The 6,000-nt window shown below is 36.7% G+C and overlaps 1 protein-coding gene across 1 annotated transcript in view; it reads left to right on the top strand.

Annotated features, from left to right (window-relative positions):
* The first annotated feature begins 212 nt into the window (after positions 1-212).
* The window catches only part of DAB2IP (DAB2 interacting protein), a 154,876-nt gene continuing 149,088 nt past the window's right edge, over positions 213-6,000 (top strand). Inside the window, exon 1 of the mRNA XM_026049498.1 lies at positions 213-225. The gene's annotated coding sequence lies outside the window, so the exon portion shown is untranslated. The remainder of the gene's footprint in view (positions 226-6,000) is intronic.

Genomic DNA, 6,000 nt, shown 5'->3' with positions numbered 1-6,000 from the left:
CTAAAAGTCTTTTAGCTCGTAATAGTGACATGCCTCATGATCAGACTTAAAACTCTAATGCAATTCTGTAAAAATTTCATTGTAATTAAATTCTTAGATATCAAGGAGATTGAAATAAAGCTAAAATAAGTTCCTTTGTTTAAAAGTGGGGGAGCATGGATGTATGTGAGTCCTCTAAAAAGATCTCTGGAGCCATGTGTCTTTGTCATTTGTTCTGCAAAACAGGTGAGAAATGTTTTTTTTTTTTTTTTTTTTTTTTTTAAATTCTCAAACCAAATAATTTCTGAGAACAAAACACTTATTTCAGCCACCTGTGCATAAGTCCATTGTAATGCACCAGTGAACCTCACAACACAGAATGTGAAGAACAGCCATATGTTCAATTCATGCTTCAGTGGTTTTAATTTTTGCTGTTGATCAGAATTTCAATGGCTTAAGTTTTATATTCTGAGGACTATAAACGCAAAAGTTATGGTGGCTCTGAGTGTAAGTGAATAAAATGTAGAACACTACAACTTTCAGGTCGGGTTAAAGTGTTTGAGCTATGTTTGCTTAAATTTCCTAGGTTCTACTTGTTAGATGTAACAGGAGATGCTTTAGTGGGAAATAGTCAGTGCCAGGGCATCATTTTGTAAAGGTAGCAATTGTTGAGGTTATCAAGTAATTGAAGTTTTAATATTTTCCTTGAAAAATTCAGATGGGAAAGCTTAGTATTTTCTTGTTCTAATTTGTGGTTTAGTAAATAGAATTCAAGAATTTTATTCTGGTCTGTCTAGAAGTCAGCAGGAGCGGCCTTGAAAATTCTTTTTATGAATCTCTAGTCCTTATGAATAGAAAAAAACTCTTTGCTCAGTAGCAAAGCCTGCATTTCTGTAATATTTCCTTTTAATCAACCTTGTGAATGCCTATTTTCCTTCTTCTCTTTTCACCGGCTATTGATTATTAATATATGATAGTTTTAGGGTTTTTTTCTGTGCCAAAAAAAAAAAAGAGAGCAGTATACATAGTGGCCAATAGATGTCAGAAGGATATTAACCATGGCTACTGCTGACAGCAGTTTTTTTGAAGCATCTATTCAGTATATTGACTTCTATCACATCAGTCTTGTGTTTTTGAAAAGTCTTTCATATAGTAAAGTTGTAGTCCATAATGACTKTGGAATTACATCAGGGATGAATACTTTAATTATCTTTGATTGTTACCTAAAAAAAAGTTGCAGGAAATGGGATGAGTAGCTTCCCGATGCCATCTGGAGCTGCTCGTCCTATCACTCTTTCATGTGTCATGCCAGTTGCACACACACTCTTCTAAACTCAGGAAGCCTTTTGTGTTGTCCCCCACAGGGGTTACAAATGATAATCCGGTAACAACATGTCTCATACTGCTTTTTTTTATTGTGTTTTTCCTAATTTAGAGTGAATTTTCTTCTACTATTATTGTTTTCACTTGGTATTCACCTTTCATGCAGTCTAATTAGAGGTAAACTTGGCCTAGAGCATATTAGGACATTTAATGTGTACTTAACTATTGTAGATGTATTTAAATACTTTGGTGAATTGGGGCAAGGTCTCTGGAGGACTTGTATTTTACTTCACATTAAATATTTGCAGTAGGTCTGTGTGCATGTCTTTAATTTTATTCTAAAGAATAGTTAGACTCAATTTCTTGGGATCAATTTCTCCTAAAATATCTTAAACTAAGTAAAACCAGAATTCTAACTAAACAAACAATTCCGATGTTAAAACTGCATTTCATTTAGTTGAATATTTTTATATCATAGGATTATTTCTTTTTGGTGGAAATAGAACATGTATATGTTGGAGTCAGTAATCCCAAAACAGGGATATATTAAAATCACATCTCTTTAAAMAGAGTAATTTCTCCCGCTTTAAAAGGCACATTGTTTAAAACATCTTTGAGACTGGGAGGCTCACTATTCCTGTGTTGTTTACACTCATAGAATATATTAAAGACCTATCAGATCAAAACTACCAGTTGTTTCTAACATTAAAAAAATCCAAGTCTACATTTTATTGTTGCAGTAATTCTGTCTATTTTAATGTAAAGCAAGTAAGGGACACTGAAATTTCCCAGTTCTCTCAGGCAGTTTTCTCATGCAAAGTATGTCCTATTCCCTCTGCCATTTCAGATGCTGGTCAGGTGTGCGGAGGTTTTACTTGTCCTTTCTGCTCCTACCCAGAATTCAGCTTGCCAGCTCTGCTCTTTTTGATTTTTCAAGCTAATGATTTCTTTGCTTCTGTAGGAATGGCAAAAGAGGAAAAAAAAATGTTTAACAAAACAGAAAAAGCCTTGGATAATAGGGAAAAAATTCTACTAGAACAAGTCAAAGTCATCAAGGTACTTACAGCAGCAGCGGAATATCACTTTAATATTAAAGAAACCCACTCTCAGAAAAAGTCCTCAGCATGTCACTGAAATTAGATGTTTTCTTACATTTGGGTAGCCTGGAGTTTTTGGCACTTGTACCTACTGCATCACTAGAATTTTGGAGCAGAGCTCTRTCTCTAAGACACTGATATGCTTGAAGGAGATAGTTGCAGAATAAGGGAAAATASTATTTCTGGAAGAAAGGATATTGAAGTGCTGCACATTTCTTTTTATGTATGTCACAGTTCTGTATTTTAAAATTGAAATAGCTGTATAGGATACTGAAGGAATTTCAGGCCAAACAGTGTAATCTACATCTGATGGTATACTAACAAAGTCTCTCAGGACCTTTTATATTCAATTTTCAATCAGAAATGCTCATGTATGTCCACAAACAAATGCTTATATCTCACTAGTGATGACTGCGTAGTTCAGACCATTGATTCTGCCCTGTGGGGCTACATGTGGYTCATCTGCAACCAAGCACCCAAGTGAGTGCTCCGTGTTCCCTTCCTGCACCACTTTGCTGCCTCAGCAATGCTCTGCAGGGCTAGAGGTGAGGCTGAGGCACAGCAGCAGTGATGCACTTCAGCCATGACCAGCTGGACGGGGTATTTTACCACCTGCTTTGTATTTAAGACAAGCACAAAGGAGCAGAAGAGCACTAGCCAAGAAAAGAATTAATTGGTTTAGTTGAGAAACTAGTGTTAAGTAAAGCTGAAAGTTTGTGAACAGGTTTGATAGAGAAATTGAGAGATTCATGTTGTGTTTCTATGGAAACTAGAGTTTGAGGTTTTGTCTGGTGAAATTCTAAAAAGAGAACAATTTTTTTTTCTCATTTGGGTAGACAGAGAATAAACACATCAAAACCAATATTGCCAAGTGGTTTTTGGCAGATAGTTAATGAAGTGCTTTAGGATGAAAGCTGCTATGTAAATGTAAAGCAGCATTTATGTCTTAAATGATAGTAATGAACTGATTTAGGGGACTGATTGCTGGTAAGACCCAGCAGCCCAGCAATCAAAATATCTGTACGTGTTTCCAGTCACTTGCATGCTTGTAGTATTATTTAATTATTTATGTTTTATATGAATATGAGATCAAAGCATCTTGTTCAGTGTTGCCTGCAGTTTGTGGAAATTTCCTGTGTGTGGCTGTGCTGCTTTTCAGCCTTGCCTCACCACATGTCTCTTTGCTCATTTTGCCCAGTCCTCTCTGTAGATAACGGTGTGCCCGGCCTTGCTGCAGCCTCTGTTCCGCCAGCCCCTGGTTATCCCACAGGTTGCTCTCAGCTCTGTCCTGTCCTGCAGCTGCGGCGCTGCCGAGTCCCGCTCTGAGCTGCCCTGCACGCAGCGGCTGTGACGTGCACTGCACACTGCAGCACAGCGATGACTACGATGAGACTAACAAATACATTAGTTGTACCCTAACGAAAGCTGTAACTCAGTAACTCATTGTGCTATTTTTGCCCACACTTTTGTGTTATTTGATTTCACTTTCTTAATCAACACAAATCAGTTCACAGCCTTAGATTTATTATGTACAATCTATTCATCCTCATTTTCTAGCAGATTTTTCAGCAGTTCACAGCAGATACTGATCCTCACTTAATGAAGTTTTTGTTCAGAAGTCGTCTTGTGCTAGCTATGATTAATTCGTTCCCAACTCCATGGGCCATGCAAATGGCTTCATTATGAAAATAGCGTGTGTTCGTGTTTAGAGCTGCGTGAGACCGACCTGTTTCCATCTTTGACAGTTTTAATACTGACTGTCAGAGCAAATGAAATAACATATGTATTTACACTTTCATTTTAATGAGGAAAAATGCTGGATTAAGGGTATCTGAATACTAATGTGTACTATTTTCCCTTGCACAAAGGGAATCGTACCCTTTTGTATGGTGATGGTTTCTTACAAAGCAACAGATGGCTCTAGCAGTCGAGCATAATGAATGTTCTGGGACTCAGTCACCTTTTATGTGTGTTGTCTTTTTGTGTGTGTGTATTGTAAACTCTTAGTACAAGAGGTTATATTGATGGAATGAGAAATTTTGAAATACAGTGTACCATGGAGAAAATACCTTGCTTTATATCTCTATATATCTCTTAGGTAGGTTTGAGAAAATTAGTAAGCATCCTGACCCAAAATGTAAGAGATGCTTTAAAAAAATTGAAAATGTAAATGAACTTTATTTTTCAGTGTCAAGTTAAAAGATGAAGTAAGGACATACTACAGAATAAATTGTGATATTTGTAAGCAGGGAATTCTTACAACTTTAGAAGAACCTCCTTGACAGTTGAAGGTCATTTGAAGATCATTGTTTCAAATTTAGAAAGATTTGGATAGTTTCTAGAAGGTACTATAAAAGTAGTAGGGACTAAAAAAGGACTGCACAAGCTCACAAATATATTTTTTCAGAGACTGATTTCTGCAGATTCTGTATGGACTAGAGTCAGCTGAAACCACAGGCCATGTACAGTCACTGCTGGTGAGGTTATCCCATTATTTAGATACTRAGAAGGCAGTCAGTCCAAAAGTGACCGAATGCATCCACTATTTTACATGTAATTGTTCATTTTGGCACTTAGTCTGCAAGTGGGAAGGGGAGGAGAAAGTGTCTGTTTATTGTGGCAGCAGCAATTCCCTCCCGCGTTGCTTAGCCAGCCGGGCAAGGGCGCAGGGCACAGCCCTTGCCCTCCGCCCTTGCCCTCCGGCACTCGTGCTTTTGTGTTTTGTTCATTATGCAGCATGTTTTGGAATTGCTGCTGCTGAGTGACATCTTCTACATCCCTGGAGATGCCAGCTTCATTATGCCCATTTTACAGATGGCTAAAGAAGGAATTTACGTTGATTTCCACTCACGTGCTGCAAATTACTAGCAGGGCTGTAATAAGCATATGGTCACTGATTTTAAGTCGCTCGTAGTTTCCACCTAGCAGCTAAGACTCTCTGCCTTATGATGGAGGTATAGTTCCTTAGCAACTACATCTTGTGTGTTTATTTCAGGATATTTTAGGAATTTTATCCACTCTATAAATATAATTAAATGTAAATCCTTTTTGAGTTATTATTAAGATTTCAGCTGAAATTGAGACAGTAATTCCAAATATATTTGGAATTGCAACATTTTAAATGTAGAACATGACAATTACAACAAAATATATATCCCATAGAGCCAGGAATACTTTTTTTTTTTTTTTTTTTTAAATAAAAATAGAAATGCTTAAAGCATTATCCTAACTTATGTGACAAGATCCATTTGGCCAGAAGGTTAGATAAATTTAATGTTTCTATTTAAATCACTGGATATCATGATAAAGAAACTTTTCAAGAGGATATTGATGTTCACAGTAAATCACATTAGTAAAATACAGCTTTAGATGCTTTTACTCRAGCTTTCTTTAGGGCTGTCAGAATGGCTCTTTACTCAATGGTTTTTATTGCTTACCACTATGTAACATATGTTGAGAAGCTGATTATCTGATAATAGAACAGTTTTCAGTATGCCATATGAAAGAAAAAAATACTCGCTTCTGCTGCTTCGGCAGGACAATTTAATATCAAGTACATCTGTTCTTGCTATTCATAGCTAAAGTAACATGAAGGAGCCCC

This window comes from Nothoprocta perdicaria, unplaced genomic scaffold (genome assembly GCF_003342845.1).
Source record: "Nothoprocta perdicaria isolate Ctin4 unplaced genomic scaffold, notPer1 scaffold_6, whole genome shotgun sequence".
NCBI lineage: Eukaryota > Metazoa > Chordata > Aves > Tinamiformes > Tinamidae > Nothoprocta > Nothoprocta perdicaria.
Note: the sequence above shows the minus strand (reverse complement) of the source record. Positions and strands in the feature narration are given on the sequence as shown.